The sequence below is a fragment of the Artemia sp. Qi Xiang Cuo genome, chromosome 12, assembly GCF_049724085.1.
Source record: "Artemia sp. Qi Xiang Cuo chromosome 12, ASM4972408v1, whole genome shotgun sequence".
Taxonomy (NCBI): Eukaryota; Metazoa; Arthropoda; class Branchiopoda; order Anostraca; family Artemiidae; genus Artemia; species Artemia sp. Qi Xiang Cuo.
In genome coordinates this window covers 41,846,960-41,868,948 of record NC_142805.1, presented here as the reverse complement: position 1 = coordinate 41,868,948, position 21,989 = coordinate 41,846,960, and positions in this window count along the sequence as shown.

Here is a 21,989-nt window from a genome sequence, read left to right as displayed (position 1 = left end):
AACATTTATCAATGCTCCAAAGGAATGTAAGATCACTCACAGAAAATAAGCTAAATGAACTAATATCTTTTATGAATAATAATTCCATTAATATTGCTTGCCTCCAGGAAACTCATTTAACCCAAAATCAACAAATTAAGTCTCTGGGATACACTATCCTGAGAAAGGATAGATCTTCAGAGAGAAAAGGAGGTGGTGTAGCTTTATTAGTTAATAATAATATAAAATTTTGTGGCATCAATTTTCCAGATTTTGAAAATGATGTTGATGTAATTGGTATAAGTGTTTGGCTGAATAATTTAAAAACCTACATAATAAGCTTTTATAACCCTAATGGCCAAACTTCAGATGCCAAGGATTTCTTTAATTATATAAATAATTCTAATATGTTAAAAAACATCATTATTTGTGGTGATTTCAATGCCCACAGCCTTTTGTGGGGGAATAAACCAGCAAATAAAGCTGGTAAATTTATTGAGCATATGATTTCAAATAATAATGAATTAGCTGTTGCTACCCCTCCAAACCTAATTACATATTTTAACCCCAAAAGTGCCAAATTCTCCACAATTGACCTACAAATTGTGTCTTTAAATTTTTTGAACAAAATTTACATAAATAAAATTGATAGTCTGTGTACAGACCACTTTGCTATAGTTTGCTCCCTAAATGAACCTGCTGAAACTTCTTCTCATACTTCCAAATATATCAATACTAAAGCAAATTGGTCTATTTTCCAAAATAAGCTAAATGATGAAATTACAAGTTTCACCCAAAGTTCATGCATTTCTAACACAACAGTTGACACACATGCTGAAGCCTTGACATCTTTACTAATGAATACAGCTAATCATGCTATCCCCAGGACAACACCTAAGAAAACATTCCCTAAACAAATTCCTAAAGCATGGTGGACAAATGAGTGCCTAAATAAATGGAAGATAAAAAAGGCAGCTAGGACAGAATTCATAAAAAAACCAACACCTACTACATATTTAAAAAAATTACAAGCAGAATCTAATCAGAAAAGGACTATAATAGATGCTAAATATAAATACTGGAATAATTTTGCAAATAATCTCTCCAGAGAAACGCATGAGCCAATTATACATAAAGTCATAAGCCACATATGTGGGAAAAAGACTTCTCCCAACCCACTCCTGTATGAGCTTATACATAATAATACCCATTATTTCAATGATATTGAAAATGCTAACCTATTTGCAACTCTTTTTGTTAATAAGCTAACATCAAACAATCAAAGCAATCTGTCCACAATTCCTATGAACCCTAGTTACCAACCACGCCCAGGATCCGAGTACATAACTAATCCATTTTCAATCCAGGAATTGAATAATGCAATACATCATATTAGGTCCAAAACTAGCAGCAGCTATGACAACATACACCCTACATGGATAAAGAATCTCACACCTTCATACAAACAAGAATTGCTAAATTGTTATAATCATGCTTGGGCATCTTCTAAGTTTCCCAATATATGGAAATGTTCGTCCCTCCTACCAATCCTAAAGAAAAATAAACCAAAAGATAACCCTGAGTCTTATAGGCCCACAATGATTACACCTGCGATGGGGAAAATAATGGAGAAAATAATTTATCACAGACTCTTCTGGTTTGTTGAGAAAAATAACATGATCCCACACACTCAAACTGGATTCAGGAAATACCACTCCTCAACAGATGCTTTCATTTTGCTAACAAATGCAATAAATGAATCTTTCTCAAAAAATAATATCCTAGTGGCAGCTTTCCTTGATTTTGAAGGAGCATATGACAATGTGAACCCCCAAATCCTTTTAAATAAACTTGCAAACCTTGGAGTACCTCCCAAGCTAGTATCCTTTATTAAATCCTTCATAGAAGTGCGAAGTTTCATTGTTTGTGTTGGTTCAGCCTCTTCACACCAAAAGACAATATCCAAAGGCCTACATCAGGGAGCAGTCATCAGTTGCCTCCTATTTGCACTATATCTCTGGGACATGAACCTACCCCACACGAATCTACAATATGCTGATGATCTGGTGCTATGGTCATCTGGCAACACCTTTCAGATAGCACAGTCAAATCTGCAAAAGTCACTTTTCCAGTTTGAAAAATTCTCTCAACATTCAGATTTACCCATTGCACCCACCAAGTCAAAAATAATCCAATTTCACAGGAAGCGAAACCATGTTAATACAAAACTAACTCTAAATAAAACAACTATTCCAGAAGATGATAATATTAATTACCTAGGTCTCATGCTTGACCAAAAACTTAATTTCCACTTCCACATTTCAAACACAATAAAAAAATGTTATAGAAAAGCAAATATACTAAAAAGACTTCTTTCCACACCCTGGGGTTGTAAGGAGAAAACCTTACTCCAGTTTTATAAATCACATATAAGACCCCATATTGATTATGGGCTCATTGTCTAAGGTGCATGTGCAAAGACCCAGATGCAAAAAATTGAAACAACACAAAATGATATAATACGTCTCATATTTGGTCTTAGGAAACCCACAAGCACCAAGTTTCTGCTTATGGAGAGTGGATTAACAACAATAAGGGAGAGACGTAGCTTTCTCTTGATAAAAAATCTTACAAAAATTGAATCAAATAGCTCACACACATTACATAATTGGTTAAGAAATCCAGCCATGTATAGAGGTATTGCAGATGAGTATGCCAATATTCAAAAGAAGATCCCTGTACCAGCAAAGTCTATTGCACCTACTTTCCCCCAATCCCCTCCATGGAATTGGTCATTTCCCATAATAAATACTGAATTTTCAAAATGGAATAAAGATTTAACCCCCATTGCTTTTGTTCAGAAATAAATTGCAGAAATTAATACAATTACCTATAAAAATCACTTCCAGATATTTGTTAATGGGTCAAAAATGAATGAGTAGGTTGCAAGTGGTGTTTTCCTTCCCCACCTGAATATTGCAACGGGAGAAAAGTTATATAATAATTTATCTATATTGTCTGCTGAGTTAAATGCCATAATCATGGCATTAGAACACCTGAAGCAAAACCAATCTTTGATTGAAAATTTGAATAATATTATCATCTATTCCGACTCTTTATCAAGCCTTGAATTGCTGGCCTCAGCTCCTCAATATAAGTTGGACATTGACACTTATCATTGTCTCAGTATTATTGATAATCTTGCTTCAAGTGGCATAAAAACTTACTTTCAGTGCAATCCTAGCCACTCTGGCATAAGTGGTAATCATCAGGTTGATGAAATAGCAAACAATGCTACAAATATTGACCAGCCAAGTGGGAGATCAATCCCAATTAGATAAATTTACCGATGAAGGCTATCAGATATTAATTTTAATAAAACCAATTCTATCCTTTCCCCCTTTCCCCACAAGTATCTTTCTAAAATTTATCATAGAATTCGTTCTGGAACAAATGGACTAAATTTCCTTGCATTCTCATATAAGCTTTCTAATTCAAGTGGTTCAATTCCCCTGTCCCCTCTTTGCAGGCATTGTAATATGAATAATGAAACAATTGACCATTGCCTATTTGAATGTAATATGCTGACGTCTGCACAACATACCTTGCTTTCTAAACTGTTAAAATACTTCAAACACCACAAAATCCCACTATCAGCCAAGAGCCTAGCCAACTATACCTGCACACAGAGTATAGAAATCGACATCTATCATCTTATATTTGAACTCCTAGAGTCGAAAGATCTGCTGAAAGATATCTGAATATATCTAATAAATATGAGGCAATCAAGCCAGTAGCTCTGTAGCCCACAGAGTGAAGCAAAAGGAAAAGGGCTAAATAGTGTTACTGAAAAGCCCGCCTGCTGTAAAATAGAAGAAGAAGAAGACTTAAAAAAAAATTGGGGGTAAAATTTTACTTTAGCTCCTTTTGACTATCTTGGCAAAACTTAATTTTTCCAACTAGTTGACTAATAGCTTATCCCCAGCAATGCTTAATTTAGCCAACTAGCTGGAAAAAAATTACCTGTTCTGCAGCTATTTAAACATTTGCCTCTCAATTACTTGGACTATTTTGTTTTGGCTTTTCTCTTTCTACAATTAGCTAGGCTATGTCTTGATACAACCTACAGCAAAATACGGTAAAATTCTACTTTAGTTACTTTTGGCTATCTTGAAGTTATCAAGTATTTTGCAGTAGGTTGCATCAAGACATGGCTAATTGTAGAAAGAGAAAAGCCAAAACAGATGGTCCAAGTAATTGAGATGGCAAATGTTTAAATGGCTGCAGAACAGGTAAATTTTTTTCCAGCTAGTTGGCTAAATTAAGCATTGCTGGGGATAAGCTATTAGTCAACTAGTTGGAAAATAAATTTTCTTCTGGGACAATGTTTGTTTCCAGCTAGTTGGCAAAATTAAGTGTTGCTAGGGAAAAGTTAGGCTATGGTCAATATCTACCAAATCATATTATTGAGTTAGGACTAAACTGAATACACCATTTGATGCCTTTTTTTATGCTGATTACGAATATAATAAGTATTTCTATCGGAAATGAATTTCAGCCCCCCCCCCTATACATGCCAATTCAGGGTTAGGTTAGGGTCAATATCTACGAAATCATATTATTGAGTTAGGACAAAAGTGAATACACCATTTGATGCCTTTTTTTATGCTGATTATGAATATAATAAGCATTTCTATCAGAAATGAGTTTCAGCCCCCCCCCTATATCGGCCACTTCAGGGTTCGGTTTGGTTGGGTTAGGTATAGCCTATATAGGTATAGCCTATATTATATTCGTAATCAGCATAAAAAAAGGCATCGAATGGTGTATTAACTTTATTCCTAACTCAATAATATGATTTCGTAGATATTGACCAGGTTAGGTTAGGTATCGCCTATATACGGGGGGGGGGGGCTGAAATTAATTTACGATATAAATGATTATTATATTTGTAAAAAGCATAAAAAAAAGGCATCAAATGGTGTATTTACTTTATTCCTAACTCAATAATATGATTTGGTAGATATTGACCAAAGTTATTAGTCAATTGGTTGAAAAATAAAAGTTTTGCTGGGAAAATGTTTCTTGTCAACTATTTGGCAAATATAGATTTCTCCTATAGGGATGGGCAAAATTTTCCAACTAGATGGCAAAAATATTTTTAAATATAAGGAGATTAGATAGTACCATTTTATATAAGCTTATATACTAATTTTTTCCAATAGTCAAAGAGTGGATATCCTCTTGGTAAGGGGTTAGAAAAATGAAACTTTCAGAGATGGGTCTATAGGCTAAAGTATGTCACAGGAAGGTATTTTGAAATACCCACCTCCACTCCTTCTTCCTTTAGAGGGTCCTGAAATTTGCCTACATGATATATACCTATTGAAATTTTGACAAAATAACATTTTACCTTAATTATCAGTTTCTTTTTCTCTGGCTTTAGTTCTGAAAATACAGTTCCTGTTATTTGAGTAGAATTTTAAGCCATGTCAATGTTTTTTTTCAAAATTTAGGAAATGTATTTTCATATCTTTAAAACCTTATAAATTGTGATTAAGCAATGTTGTGAAGCTGAAAACAGTTTTGTTGTACGGTACTTCATTTAAGCAGAAGATCTGCTTTGAAAGGTTTCATTTTTTTAAAACATAGAATTTAAAGGTCAGGGCCCTCTAGAGAGAGGACTGGAGGTAGTACTTCAAAAAACCTTACTTGGACATACTTTGGCATGTAGTCCCATCCCTGAAAATTTCATTTTCCTAACCTAACCCCTTTCCAAGATAGCCAAAAGTACCCAAAGTAGAATTCTACCAAATTAGGTTTATGCCATTAGATTCCTTATTTTATGATATTTCAAAATATTATGGATGTTTTTCTGACAGTAGCCTCTCTCCTCTCTGATGCCCCTTTACATTAGAGCAAATTAACATAAGTGCAAATTATATACTGGTCTTCAGAAGGTATTGGAGGGGGCCAATCATCATAGTTTTTGCTCATTTACTGTATTTTCTTTCTTTTTTGGGCTTCATCTATTTATTGATGGGTATTTTTCAGTTGTTTTACACTTAGAAAATTATTTGACTTAATTTATGTTAATTTTAGTTTAATATAGCTCTTCACTTTTCTTTGAAAAGCTTATCTGTAGAATTTTTTTAAATTAATAAAACTAAACCAGAACAGTAAAATAATAAAATTCTTTACTTTATAATATTCAGCATATTTCTATTCATTAGATGTTTCCTTCCATTGCTATCCCCATTTTAAAATCATTTCAAGTATTAGTTTTACAAATATACAAACTTCCCAAATAAAACTAGGGTACATCAAGTTGAAACTACAGAAAATTTGTTTCATCAAAGGAATTATAATTTATAAAAAAGCTAACCTATACAAGACTACTAATGCATTGTCAGAAGAACAACCATGATATTTGGAAATGGTATTTAATAAGGAATCTAATGATATTAGTTTAATTTGTTTCAGAAAAGGTGAACCAATAACCTTTCCATAAAAGGTGAACCAATCATCTTTTCCTTCAGAAAAGGTGAACCAATAAATATTAGTAAATTTATTGTTTACAAGATAATTTAGCTAGAATAAAAACAAATACATCACTTGATGCTGGTACTGGTGGATTAAACATACTCTTTTATATACTGCTAAAGAAGTCAAGTTTGATTAATGCTAATGAAATAAAATAAAATAGGATGAATATATAATAGTTTAGAAACAAATTTGGGTTATATATTTGCCCCTTAGGGGGTGGGGGGGGCATACTATATATTAAATACATAACCTAATCTAACCTAGGTACCTTCCTTTCCCCCCTAAACCCCAAAAAAACAACAGTTTAAATACTATAAACACAATGAAAACTACTCTTTGCATTCTAATTCTTAATAGCCATCTTTGAAATAACCAGTCTGGCAGGTATCTGACCTGCTATCTGTAGCATCTCCAGTTTGACATTCCATATACAGTATATAAAAGAGTAAATTTAATGCACTAGTACCATGCCTTTTTTATGCTCTTTCAGAATTCAATAACTGCTTCTAGGGTAAATTGCGTTTTGAATCTTTAATGGTCTAAAAGGGCTCAAAACAGATCATGGTGAGCAGTGGCAGCTGCAAAAGGCCCCATGCACCAATAAGGGTGCCTCTGTTAGAAATCTATGCCAGTTTGTTTTCATAATAATGTATTACTATTAAGACTACCAAAAATAATTATCACTGTGAATCAGGTATAAATGGCAAATTTTTCTTGCAAGACAGTTTTTTAGAAACATGTTTTTAAACTTTGGTTACTACCATCAATTTTGATTTCATCAGGAGTTACGACTGACATGGTATATTTTGGTGAAACTTCTGTAATGGCAGCAATGTCCACTCCTTCAGATTTCATACAAAAGGAAAGTTCAGAAAGCTTATTAGGGAGGCTATCAACATTGGAGCTAAGGAGCCTCATTCCCTGAGAGGTAAGAATCTGAGAGGATGCAGGAACTAAATGACTGGTAAAGTTGTTGGATACAGCACTATGAAACATCATAGAAGAAACATCAGGTAAGCAAGCTGTTGCTGAAGAAGCAGGAGAAATTTCGGCATCAGACAGGGAGATATTATTACTATGTTCACTACTAGACCATTGAGAGACAGAATTTGGTGATACAAGTCCATAAAAGGGGCTGCTGTGCAAAGGTCCCTAAGTCCTAAAATTACAAAAGTCCCTAAAAAAAATCTCTATAGTCCCTATTTCTGTTCCTCTTTTTTCTTTTTTTTTTTAATGTAGTCTCCATTGCCTACAACAAACAAGCCTTTAGCCAGTGCCATGGAGTTCTTGTATCTCACCCTGCCATCTAGAAGTTATAGTGCATAGCAGGAGGTTTTGTTGTGCCATCTACTTTCAGTTATTTAGTCTTGACGTTGCATAGGTAGATAGATAGTTGCATCCAAGGCATCACATCAGCTGTGTTGCCACTTATGCCGCATTTCGCGGCATTACGCCGTGATTCTGAGGGAAATGCCGCATAAAATTTTGACCATGCCGCACGCTGTGATTATGCCGCAAAACGGCTTTTTATACCGCATTTGTTCCCGAATGTAAAATTTGTCCAACTTTAAGTTTCTTGTCTTTCGCAAATGTCTTTGTTGCATAAAATTTGGATTTCAAAGACGCGGCCGACTCGTTTCGCGGAAGTCAACTACTGACCTTAATTAATGACCCGTCGGCAGCTTGTCCCCTGGGAGGCCAGTGTGTTCGAATGGGGTTGAGTTATTTTTGAGGGTTTGACGAAACTTTGACTTTCGTTCGAGTTTCTCAGTTCATCTCATGACTTCATTGACCTCTGTCAGCTCAGCCCGTGTTTTCAAGTTAGCAATAAGGACCAGACAGACTTGTCTTATTTCACAGGATTGTCTGATGGTAAGTAGTAACTACTCGTATATTTAAGTAGCCTAAGCGTCGTAAGAACCGTCATTAGCCAAAATCTGGGGGGGAGGTATTTATTGACTGGCTGGTCTTTTTTACTGACTGCTTTATGAACACAAAAACTACTATTTTTGAGAAAACACGACTGTGTTGACAAAAATTTGGCTGATTTTAAGAAAAACAACTAATTTCAAGCAGAAACCGACTATTTTTAAGGGAAATCTACTGTTTCCAAGTAAAAAATTGACTGTTTTCACGAAAAATAGCGGCGCTGCGCGTTGACTCGGCTACTTTTTAACGACTGGCCGACAATATTCGGGGGGGGGGGGGGGCTAGAAACAGATTAAGGCCAAATGGCTAATCCTCTGAGAAAACCAAGTTCAGATTTGGATTCAGCATGTGTGATTACCTTTATAAGTCATATCTATTTTGACGATACCGATCGAAATGATCCTGCCTTCTGCCAATTTTCCGGTTTCGCCGAAATTCCGGAGCTACCTGTCTGGCGAAAAATTGAAGCTCAGAAACGAATTTAGCGTATCTCTTTACCCCTATTCCCATTATCTAGTCAAATTCAAATAAAAAATATACGTATAACAAGTGATTTGGTTTCAGCCGGATTCCGGACAAAATATATGTCCGGCTAAGAAATGATTGTCAGGATTGAAAGGATCGTAATTGACGTATCCGTCTAATTCGTTGCTTGAATATGTGTGTCCAAGTCAGCATGGGCCCAAGTCATAACAACGAAGTAACGCATTTTCATTTGGTCTTTCAGCCCTTTTCGGTAAAAAAAAATTTACTAATCAGATTTAGAAACATAATTTTTCATTGAGTGGTTTTTGTTGTTGTGTGTGTTATTTTGCACTCTCTCTATTTCTTTTCTTTGATTACTCCACTATCTTAAACCTATAGAGTGGGTCATAAATATTATTATTATACGACAATATATTTATACGCGTTTTTGCGTATATTATACGACGCGTTTTTGCAGATTAATTAAAAAAACTTTTTCCGCAAAATAAGTTTTTCAAAGAAAAGTAAAGAACTCCATTAAACCAAAAATTAACAAAAATAAAATCAAATAATCTACCAAGCGTGAAACTACCGCAAATCAGCATCGATAAATAAATGAAACCCAAAACGAACAGAAATTACAATAAATAACCGAGTGAAACTCAAAACGAGCAGACATTAACATAAGTTGGGCACAAAACCCCTATGCCTTTTCAAGGCCAGAACAAAATTTGCACTTTACTGAAAAAAATATAAATGTTTTTACTTTTATAAATTTAATAAATCAAATAATATTAACATTTTGATTACTGAACATCAGTACATGTATATTAAACTGACAATGCACATTCAGTTGACTCTTAAAGATCTAGAAACAGATTAAGGCCAAATGGCTAATCCTCTGAGAAAACCAAGTTCAGATTTGGATTCAGCATGTGTGTTTACCTCTATAAGTCATATCTATTTTGACGATACCGATCGAAATGATCCTGCCTTCTGCCAATTTTCCGGTTTCGCCGAAATTCCGGAGCTACCTGTCTGGCGAAAAATTGAAGCTCAGAAACGAATTTAGCGTATCTCTTTACCCCTATTCCCATTATCTAGTTAAATTCAAATAAAAAATATACGTATAACAAGTTATTTGGTTTCAGCCGGATTCCGGACGAAATATATGTCCGGCTAAGAAACGATTGTCAGGATTGTAAGGATCGTAATTGACCTATCCGTCTAATTCGTTGCTTGAATATGTGTGTCCAAGTCAGCATGGGCCCAAGTCATAGCAACGAAGTAACGCATTTTTATTAGGTCTTTCAGCCCTTTTCGGTAAAAAAAAAAATTTACTATTCAGATTTAGAAACAGGATTTATCATTGAGTGGTTTTTTTTGTTGTGTGTGTTATTTTGTACTCTCTCTATTTCTTTCCTTTGATTACTCCACCATCTTAAGCTTAGAGAGTGGTCATAAATATCATTATTATACGACAATAAATTTATACGCGTTTTTGCGTATATTATACGATGCGTTTTTGCCGATTAATTAAAAAAACTTTTTCCACAAAATAAGTTTTTCAAAGAAAAGTAAAGAACTCCATTAAACCAAAAATTAGCAAAAATAAAATCAAATAATCTATCAAGCGTGAAACTACCGCAAATCAGCATCGATAAATAAATGAAACCCAACAGGAACAGAAATTACAATAAATAACCGAGTGAAACTCAAAACGAGCAGACATTAACATAAGTTGGGCACAAAACCCCTATGCCTTTCCAAGGTCAGAACAAAATTTGCACTTTACTGAAAAAATATAAATGTTTTTACTTTTATAAATTTAATAAATCAAATAATATTAACATTTTGATTACTGAACATCAGTAATTGTATATTAAACTGACAATGCACATTCAGTTGTGAAAGGGGTGTTAGTTGCCTTCCAATCACTTTCAACTATTAAAAAAAGCACAAGCCACTCGAATTTCCAATCGAATGATCCCTTTTCCAAGTTTCTACGACAACTCCCTCGATACAAAGTGCCCTGGTCTAAAAAAAAAAAAAAAAAAAAAAAAAAAAAAAAAAAAAAAAAAAGCAATACATTAAGCCAAAATCGTTCTTTATTATACTGTTCGTCTGTTCACTAAGAAATCCTACAAGAATGTTGAGTACACTCTTGCAAAGGTTTTTAAGATATAAAACTCCCCCACAGCAATGGTCCTGTTTTAGTTGATTTGCTGAAAAATATTTTTTTTGTTGTTGTGCATATTGATAAAAAAAGATTGAAGGGCAACTTGCACACCCTTTTTTTCCCAAAGTTACCTGATAAAAATTTTGAGATAGCCATTTTGTTCAGTATAGTTAAAAGATCCAATAACTATGTCTTTAGGGGGTAAAAAGACTAAAACACTTCCAATCAAAATTTTGAGATAGCCATTTTGTTCAACGTAGTTGAAAGTTCCGGAAATTATTTCTTTGAGAATGTTAAATAACCAACAAAGATAAAAATCTCAATGAAAAAAAAAATAAAACAACAAACGAGACTAAGGCCAGTGGAGAGAAAAGAAAAGACAAATCCAAAACAACGCGGATATTTTGCCTGTATCACAAACAAGGCGTCTTCAGCACGATAGACAGAAGAAGAACAAGATAAAAAGAAAAAAAAAACAAGTTAAAACTAAAAACCCAATAAAACCCCCACCAAAAAAAAATAAATAATTATACAATTGGCGCAAATTGATCGACGTAGGGAAAAGATGCTATTATGGAGTTACTTTAGTGAGAACACCAGAGCAATTGAGGAAAAATAAAAAATTGGAAATTACTTTAACTATGCTGTTGCGAAATATTCCTTTTATTGGCTATTATTGAAGCAATTCGCTTTGGTCTAGCAGGTAAAACAGTCCCCTGGTGATTATTTATAATCTTAATTCCCTTACTGTTGATTCACTCTTTAGAAGATTATCATAAATTGGGCAAACATATATTTTTTAATTTTAATGGCTTCTCTCGCCTCTTGTGCATACCCCTTATCATTTGAAATAGCTAAGGCCTCATCAAATTTTACAAAGTGATCTGGTTGAAACCAAATATGTTCTGCTAAAGCTGAAACAAAAGTTTCTGGAGGCTTGCTTAATTAAACAATTAAGCAAGCCTCCGGAAACTTTTGTTTCAGCTTTAGCAGAACATATTTGGTTTCAACCAGATCACTTTGTAAAATTTGATGAGGCCTTAGCTATTTCAAATGATAAGGGGTACACACAATAAGCGAGAGAAGCCATTGAAATTAAAAAACATATGTTTGCTAACCTTTCGATAAATAGGGACACAGGTAGTTTAAATATTGACCCAATTTATGATAATCTTCTAAAGAGTGAATCAACAGTCAATAAGGGAATTAAGATTATAAAGAATCACCAGGGGACTGTTTTACCTGCTAGACCAAAACGAATTGCTTCAATAATAGCCAATAAAAGGATTATTTCGCAACAGCATAGTTAAAGTAATTTCCAATTTTTTTATTTTTCTTCATTTGCTATGGTCTTCTCACTAAAGTAACTCCATAATAGCACATTTTCCCTGCGTGGATTAGTTCGCGCCAATTGTATATTTTTTTTTGTGGTGGTGGTTTTATTGTTTTTTTTAGTTTTAACTTGTTTTTTTTCCTTTTTATCTCATTCTTCTTCTGTCTATCCTGCTGAAGACGCCTTGTTTGTGATACAGGCGAAATATCCGCATTGTTTTGGATTTATCTTTTCTTTTCTCTCCACTGGCCACAGTCTAGTTTGTTGTTTTGTTTTTTTCATTGAGATTTTTCTCTTTGTTGTTTTTTTGTCATAGCTGGCCAGTTCGGCTTAAGATCTTTCATTCGAGAATGTTAAATCCCCCCCAGCCCTCAAGGCAAAGGTTGTAAGTTACACCCTTGTGGCATAAATTTTTTTTTTATAGAAAGAGTTGTCATATAAACTTCAAAAATGGCTCATTCACGTGGAAATTGAAAGGGATAGTGCCCTTTTTAATAGTCGAAAGTGATTGGAGGGCAACTAACCCCCCTCTCACGCCCACCATTTCCCCAACAAATTGAATCAAATTTTTGAAATAGCCATTTTGTTAAATCTTCACGCTGATAATTCGCCCCTACTGAATCGAGAGCCTTCAATTTTGTCGTATTGAGTTTTGGATGTAAATATGGAATATTTTACCTATCGTATCGTTGAGATCCCCGTTGTTAAGTTTCCATTGATAAGTCTTCCGTATTGAGCGCATTGCGTTGTCCTCTGCTGGACTTGCAAGCATCATTTCTTCTCATTGTCATTAAAAAATATAAGGTGATTTCAGAATGGGTGAAATCTAAATTAAAGGACATTGGTGAGATTCACAAAAAATGTAATCTTTTTATGTCTGGATAAGGTTGAATCCTGAGAAAACGCTGTAGTGGACGTCGTACATCTATATAATCTTTCTTTAGTAGGAACTCTCAGATGGGCGTTTAAATTAGAGCTCTGAGAAAATATTTTACTACCTATCTCGTGTTTATAAGACTTTCCTCCAGTATTAACTCCTATACGCATGGAGAAATAATAATTGACAGAAAACACTTTGGTGCAAACTTTACATAAATGCAGTTTAATCTTTATTTCCTTCGCTAAGGGTTCTTTTTGAATCCTTATTTGGTATCACGTGAAAGTTTTTTTTTAAATATTTGATAGTTCGAAAAATTGTTTTGGCACTTGAATTCCATTTTCGGTGAAAACTCCTCTAGTACTGTTTATGTGATGGGCTTCTCTTCCTGTAAGTCGTACTATATCACCGTTCTTTCCTAGGTAATTCTTTTACTTCGTCAATCCTAATCTTTTGGGTTGAGGTTCATCTACTTAACTAAAAATTTTACCATCCTACTTATTTTGAAATCTAGCAATAAGGCGTCAATATTTCCAGTGCTAATAGGGTCATTTGACTCACCATTATGAGTTCTATAATTTTTTCTAAATCTAATTCATGAAAAATTTTGCCATCAGGAACATCTTTAAAGTCGCTAACAAGAGGATCTTTATTCTCATAGTAAGACCTGCGTTGAACTCTACAGAAAGTTCATCCATTTGTAAAAGTAAACATTTTAGATGTTCTCAGGAAAATTTAAAAACTGAATTTGATGTTGGTCTCCTCGGAACTTACATTAGAGGGGGCACAGTGCACGGACAAAAATTCCGATTTGAGGAATCCTATGCTGACCATAGTGAAGGCAGATCATGTGGGCGTGTGACAGGTTAATTGGGAAGTAAAATTTAATTTGAAATGGAAGGTTTAAACTCAATAGAGCAAGATCGTGTCATGGGTTGAGCATTATTAATTTAAATTTTAGTCAAAGGAAAAAACTAGATAAAACAAATAAGTATAAACAAATAAGTAGAACAACAGGGAAATTTTTATACAAGACAGTGGAACGCAACTTTAAATGAATATTTCGACCCTATATCCAAGGGCCGTCCTCAGCAAAACAGACGAAGAGAATAAAAAAACTATAAAAGAAACTTACATTAAAATTCAATTATTAAAACTGTTTAAAAAAAATGTTTTAAAACAGCCCTAATATCATTACTTCAAGGAAGTTCAACCAGGACTGGTACTCCAAACGAAAAGGACAGAGAACAATTCATTCAGATGGAATTGAAATACTTACAGACAAGCTTTTAAATCTATTCTAGCCTTCTGGGCAGCCAGCCTAGATGGTCTATCAAACAGTTCGTGGTAACGAACTGTAAGTAAGGAGTGTCCCGGCTCAATGGTAACCGAAACTCTAAAAAACGGGTTTTTGATACCAATAGATATATCAAAAGAATCAGATTTCAATGCTGATTTCAAATATATAACTTTCATCAAGTTTAGTGCTACCCATCAAAAGTTACGCGCCTGAGAAAGTTTGGCTGATTTTCAAACAAATGGGGAAAGACCCCATAAAAGTTATAGAACCTTAATAAAAATCACAACATCATATTCAGAGTATCAGATAACCCTACTGTAGAGGTTTCATGCTCATATCTACGAAAATGTGGAATTTTCTATTTTTTGCCCGAAGAAAGATCACGGATGCGTGTTTATTTGTTTGTTTGTTTTTTTGTTTTTTTTTTTTCCCCCAGGGGTGATCGTATCGACCCAGTGGTCCTAGAATATCGTGGGAGGGCTCATGGGAACGGGAATTAAAAGTTCTAGTGCCCTTTTTAAGTGACCAAAAAAATGGAGGGCAACCAGGCCCCCTCCCACGCTTATTTTTTTCCCAAAGTCACCCGATCAAAATTTTGAGATAGCCATTTTGTTCAGCATAGTCGAAAATATGATAAATATGTCTTTTAGGATGACTTAATCCCCCGAAGTTCCCAGAGGGAGGGCTAAAAGTTATGAACTTTACCCAATGTTAACATATAGGATTGGGTATTGGGAAGTATCCCGACGTTTACAGGAGGTTTTTTTTCTGGGCGGGGGTGGTAAGGGGGGGTCGGTGGTTATGTTGGAGGATCTGTTCATGAAGGAAGTTTTCATGGGGGAAGGGAAATTGCCATGAAGGGGGCGCCGGACTTGCTAGCATTATTTATAGGTTATTGGGAAGTATACAACCATTTTCAGGAAGGATTTTTTCTGGAGGGGGGCTAGAGAAGGGGATTACTCTGGAGAATATTTCGTGGAGAATGTTTCTTTGGGGTAAGGGACATTTCTATGAAGGGGGCGCCGGATTTCCAAGCATCATTTAAAAAACGATCAGAAATTAAATAAAAAAACAAGTTTTTTCAACTGAAATGTAAGAAGTAATATTAGAACTTAAAACGAACAGAAATTATAACGTATGTGAGGGGGTTCTCCGGAATCTCTTCTAATTAAACGGCCTTTGTGATTCAGGGGTTTGTGAATCAAATTTTTTTTTAACTTTTAACTAAAAGGGCGTGTTATTGACTAAGGGGAGAACCCCATAATATACGTAATAACATATACGTAATAAAAAAAAACAATAAAAAAACAAGCGATACGGCTCAATAGTAATCGAAACTTTTAAAAACGGAAGTAAGGAGCGACCCGGCTCAATGGTAACCAAAACTCTAGAAAACGGGTTTTTGATACCAATAGATATATCAAAAGAATAAGATTTCAATGCTGATTTCAAATATATAACTTTCATCAAGTTTAGTACTACCCATCAAAAGTTACGTGCCTGTAAATATTTGGCTGATTTTCGAAAAAAGGAGGAGAGACCCTCTAAATGCTATAAGACATTAATGAAAATCTCACCCTCATATTCAGCGTATCAGAGAACCCTACTGTAGAAGTTTCAAGCTCCTATCTACAAAAATGTGGAATTTTCCATTTTTTGCCAGAAGAAAGATCACGGATGCGTGTTTATTTGTTTGTTTGTTTTTTGTTTGTTTTTTTTTTTTTTTTTTCCCAGGGGTGTTCGTATCGACCCAGTGGTCCTAGAATATCGTGGGAGGGCTCATTGGAACGGAAATTAAAAGTTCTAGTGCCCTTTTTAAGTGACCCAAAAAAATGGAGGGCAACTAGGCCCCCTCCCACGCTTATTGTTTTCCCAAAGTCACCCGATCCAAATTTTGATATAGCTATTTTGTTCAGCATAGTCGAAAATATGATAAATATGTCTTTTAGGATGACTTAACCCCCCTATGTTCTCAGTGGTTGGGAAAAATTTTTTTAACTTTACCAATATTTACATTTTATGTTGGTTTTTGGGTAATTATAAAGAATTTTTCTTTTGGTTTTTGTGGGTTTGGGGTTGGTTTGGTGGGCTCGGTGGTTAGGTTAGAGGATCTTTTCATGAAGGAAGTTTTCATGGGGGAAGGGAAATTGCCATGAAGGGGGCGCCGGACTTGCTAGCATTATTTATTGGTTATTGGGAAGTATACAACCATTTTCAGGAAGGATTTTTTCTGGAGGGGGGCTAGAGGAGGGGGTCACTCTGGAGAATATTTCCGTGGAGGATGTTTCTTTGGGGTAAGGGAAATTTCTATGAAGGGGGCGCCGGATTTCCAAGCATTATTTAAAAAACGATCAGAAATTAAATAAAAAAACAAGTTTTTTCAACTGAAATGTAAGAAGTAATATTAGAACTTAAAACGAACAGAAATTATAACGTATGTGAGGGGGTTCTCCGGAATCTATTCTAATTAAACGGCCTTTGTGATTCAGGGGTTTGTGAATCAAAATTTTTTTTAACTTTTAACTTAAAGAGCGTCGTATGGACAAAGGGGAGAACCCCCTCATATACGTAATAACATATACGTAATAAAAAAAAACAATAAAAAAACAAGCGATACGGCTCAATAGTAATCGAAACTTTTAAAAACGGAATTTTGATGTCAATAAATGTATCAAAAGAATGTGTTCATAATGCTGATTCTAAATATATAAATTTTATTATGTTTAGTATTACGCATCAAACGGGACTGTCCTGTGAAATTTTAACTGATATTTAAAGAGGGGGGGAACATCCCCCACAAGTGAAAGAATTTTAATAAAAATCATACTGTCAGATTCCGCGTTTCAGAAAACCCTTTCACATATGTTTCAAGCTCATATCTGCAAAAATCTGCAACTTTGTATTTTTTGCCAGAAGAAAAATATACGAATATAGAAGTTAGTTACGTAAGTTAATTTGTAAAGACATCCATTTAGCAAAAGAAAAGTAAAATTTTTATGCAAATAAAAGCTGTATTAACTAAAAAACGATCAGAAATTAAATAAAAAAAACAAGTTTTTTAAACTGAAAGTAAGGAGCGACATTAAAACTTAAAACGAACAGAAATTATTCCGTATATGAAAGGGGCTGTCCCCTCCTCAAAGCCTCGCTCTTTACGCTAAAGTTTGACTCTGTCTCACAACTTTATTTTTTAAAATAATAAAAAACTTTAGCGTAAAGAGCGAGGCGTTGAGGAGGGGACAGCCCCTTTCATATACGGAATAATTTCTGTTCGTTTTAAGTTTTAATGTCGCTCCTTACTTTCAGTTTAAAAAACTTGTTTTTTTTTAATTTAATTCGTAATAGGTTGAGTGGAGTTATTTACTGGTTTTTTAATATAATTAGTCAAATCATTTTTAATTAAATTTGTGTATAGGGCATTAAGCGAATATTCCCCCAAATCTCTATTTAAATAAATATTACTATTTATTTTGATTTTAATTTCAATTGCCTCTCGAACAACCTGTTTTATGCCTAAATCATTGCTAATAAGGCAAAATTCTTCAAAAAGCATTTTATGACTAGGGCTATCATATATGTGACTGCTTAAAGCAGAATCAAAGGACATATTTGTATTATTAAAATTTAAAGCTTTAGTTATGTCATCTTTATGTTGTTGCAGGCGTTTTTATAAATTTTTATGGGTTCTACCAACAAAAAAATTGCCACAGTCAAAAGGTATTTTATAAACCCCTCACTGGCGAGTAACTGGGGTTATATCTACCAGAATTTAAGAAATTCATGATTTTAAAATTATTTGTAAATACGACATAAAAATTATTTTGTGTGCAAACTTTTTTTAAACTTGTAGTGACTTTTGGAATATATTGAAGGTAAATTATATTTGAGGGCTTGACGGGACCTTCACATTGCAAAAGACCCTTAATTTTACGGGAGTTTCTTGTCAATCTTCGGCTAATTGTATTGTTAATAAAGACAATAGGATAACTGTTTCCAAAAAGTATGTCTCTAATAAAATTTCGTCGCTATTTGCAACGCGATAAAAAGAAAAAAAGATGTGTAGGGGAGATAGCACAGCGGTGAAACACAAATATTTCGTCATTTTAACGGATCTTATACAGGGGGGGGGGTTTGTTTACGCAGATATGCCAACCTTGTCAGTAGGTTTATAATTACTTTGTTCGGTGTCGCTAGTATCATTGCCTTTTATTACAATTTAAAAGATAAAGATAGACACGAAAGAAAATATAAAATGAAATGTGATTACACTGTAGCAGGGATGTGCGCAGATCTAACACCTTTGTTGCAAAAATCAGACTCCAGAGAAATAAAAATAGGCTTTAAATGAAATATAAAATAAATAAGGGTTGAATAGATTATAGAAGGGGTGTGCACTGAAATACCACCTTTGTTGCTAGCATTAGCTTTCGTTACTATCAGAGGCAACGCTGCAGCGTTGCCTATAGTAACGGCCATACGGCTCCAATCTTTTATTATTTATTTATTTTTCCCAGAGGCGCTTCATATGGAAGGGGTCGTCGTAGAAGCTTAAAAGCGGGATCATTCAATTGGAAATCGAGAGTTGTAGTGCCGTTTTTAATATTTGAAAATGATTGAAGGGCAACTAGCCCCCCCCCCCACGCCCATCATTCCCCCAAACACATCCAATCAAAATTTTGAGATAAACATTTTGTTCACCGTATTTGATTTCCAGATAGAAAATACATTTTTGAGGAGGATACTCCCCCATAGCCCTCAGGGCAAGGGTTTTAAGTTATGCCCTGGGGGCATATAAGGTTTTTATAGAAGGTGTTGTCGTAGAAACTTCAAAACAGGCTCATTCGATTGGAAATTAAAGAGTTAGTGCCCTTTTAATAGTCGAAAGTGATTGGAGTGTAAATAGCCCCCCCCCCCCCCCCAACACCATCACTTCCCCAAACACATCCAATCAAAATTTTCAGATAGCCATTTTGTTCAGCGTAGTTGATTTCCAGATAGAAAATATATTTTTGAGGAGGACACTCCCCCACAACCCTCAGGGCAAGGGTTTTAAGTTATGCCGTGAGGGCTTACAAGATTCTTATAGAAGGCGTTGTCGAAGAAACTTCAAAACAGGCTCATTCAGTAGGAAATTAAAGGCCTAGTGCCTTTTTTAGTAGTCGAAAATGATTGGAGTGTAACTAGCCCCTCCCCCCCCCCCCCCCACGCCCATCATTTCGCCAAACACATCCAATCAAAATTTTCAGATAGCCATTTTGTTCAGCGTAGTTGATTTCCAGATAGAAAATATATTTTTGAGGAGTAAACTCTCCCACAACCGTCAGGGCAAGGATTTTAAGTTATGCGCTGGGGGCATATAAGGTTTTTATAGAAGGCGTTGTCGTAGAAACTTCAAAATAGGCTCAATCGATTGGAAATTAAAGGGCTAGTGCCTTGTTTAATAGTCGAAAGTGATTGGAGGGCAACTAGCCCTCCCCCTCCCCTACGCCCATCATTCCCCCAAACACATCCAATCAAAATTTTGAGATAGCTATTTTTGTTCAGAATTGTGGATTTTCAGATAGAAAATATATTTTTGAGGAGGACACTCCCCCACAACCCTCAGGGCAAGAGTTTTAAGTTATACCCGGGGGGCATATAAGGTTCTTATAGAAGGTGTTGTCTTAGAAGCTTCAAAACAGACTCATTTGATTGGAAACTAAAGGGCTAGTGCCCTTTTTAATAGTCGAAAATGATCGGAGGGCAACTAGCCCCCCCCCACGCCCATCATTTCCCCAAACACATCCAATCAAACTTTTGAGATAGCAATTTTGTTCAGTGTAGTTGATTTCCAGATAGAAAATATGTTTTTGAGGAGGACACTCCCTTACAACCCTCAGGGCAAGAGTTTTAAGATATGCCCTGTTAGAAACTTCAAAACAGGCACATTCAATTGGAAATTCAAAGAACCAGTGCCCTTTTCAATAGTCGAAAGTGATTGGAGGGTAACTAGCCCCCCCACCTCCATCATTCCCCCAAACACATCCAATCAAAATTTTGAGATAGCTATTTTGTTCAGCGTAGTTGATTTCCAAATAAAAAATTTGATTTTGAGGAGGACACTCCCCCACAACCCTCAGGGCAAGGGCTTTAAGTTATACCAAGGGGGCATATAAGGTTTTTATAGAAGGCGTTGTCGTAGAAACTTCAAAAAAGGCTCATTCGATTGGAAATTCAGAGGGCTAGTGCCCTTAGTAATAGTCGAAATTGATTTGAGGGCAACTAACCCCCCTCTCACGCCCACCTTTTCCCCAAACACATCCAATCAAAATTTTATGACAACCATTTTGTTAAAAGTAGTTTTAAGTTCTGGAAATTCGGTCTTTGAGGATTACAACTCCCCCAAAGCCCTCAGGGTAAGGGTTGTAATTAAAGTATTCTCCGAATCCTTCATATTATTTCTTATGGAAGGGATGCTTGTATAAACTTTAGAGAGGGCTCATTTGATTGAAAATTGAAAATTCTTGTTCACTTTTTAAGAGTCAAAAGAGATTTAGGGGCAAATAGCCCCTCTTTCTCCTCCACACCCTAAATGCATCAGATAAAAATTTTGAGATAGACATTTTGTTAAAATAGTTCAAAGTTCTGATAACAAAAAACTCCGGTGTCAACACAGCCCACCAGGGCCCAGGGGTAGGCGTTGTAATTTATGCCCTGGGGCATAACTTATTAAGGGGGGTTTATAACTTATGGGAAGGGGTTTTGTATGGGAAGAACACATAGAAAATATATTATAATTATCCATTTATAAGGTTAAAATACATACTCTGCGATAGATGCAAAATTGCTTCGGCACACAAATTCCTATTAAGGTCAATTCCAAACAGTCGTGATCCCTTTGGGTCACCAAGTGAAATGGTCTAAACCCCTTATTGGAGCTATTTTTTCAATCCATTCATTCTTGTCAATCGCTGTCCACAAGTTATGCAAGCTGTCTATTGTTCATATATAAGGTTTTTATCAAAGAGGTAATCATATAGACTTTGAAAAAAGCCTCATTCGATTTAAACTGAAAGTTCTAGATCCGTTTTTTAAAGTCAAGAGTAATTGGACAGTAAGCACCACCCCCATGCCATAAAAGCTTGAAACTTTTTGCAATCAAAAACGAACAAAAATTAATTAAAAAAACTTTCCGAAAAATAAGTTTTTCAAAGAAAAGTTAAGGCAATTTTAAACTTAAGCTCCGGAGATACAAATATCTGTTAAAATTCAAGCTCTACACGACCAAAAAACTACTATTAAAGAATAAATGAAACCCAAAACGAACAGAGATTAAATAAACAATCATAGAAAAAACATACAACAAGTAATAATATAAATGAATAAATAGATCTTAAAGCGA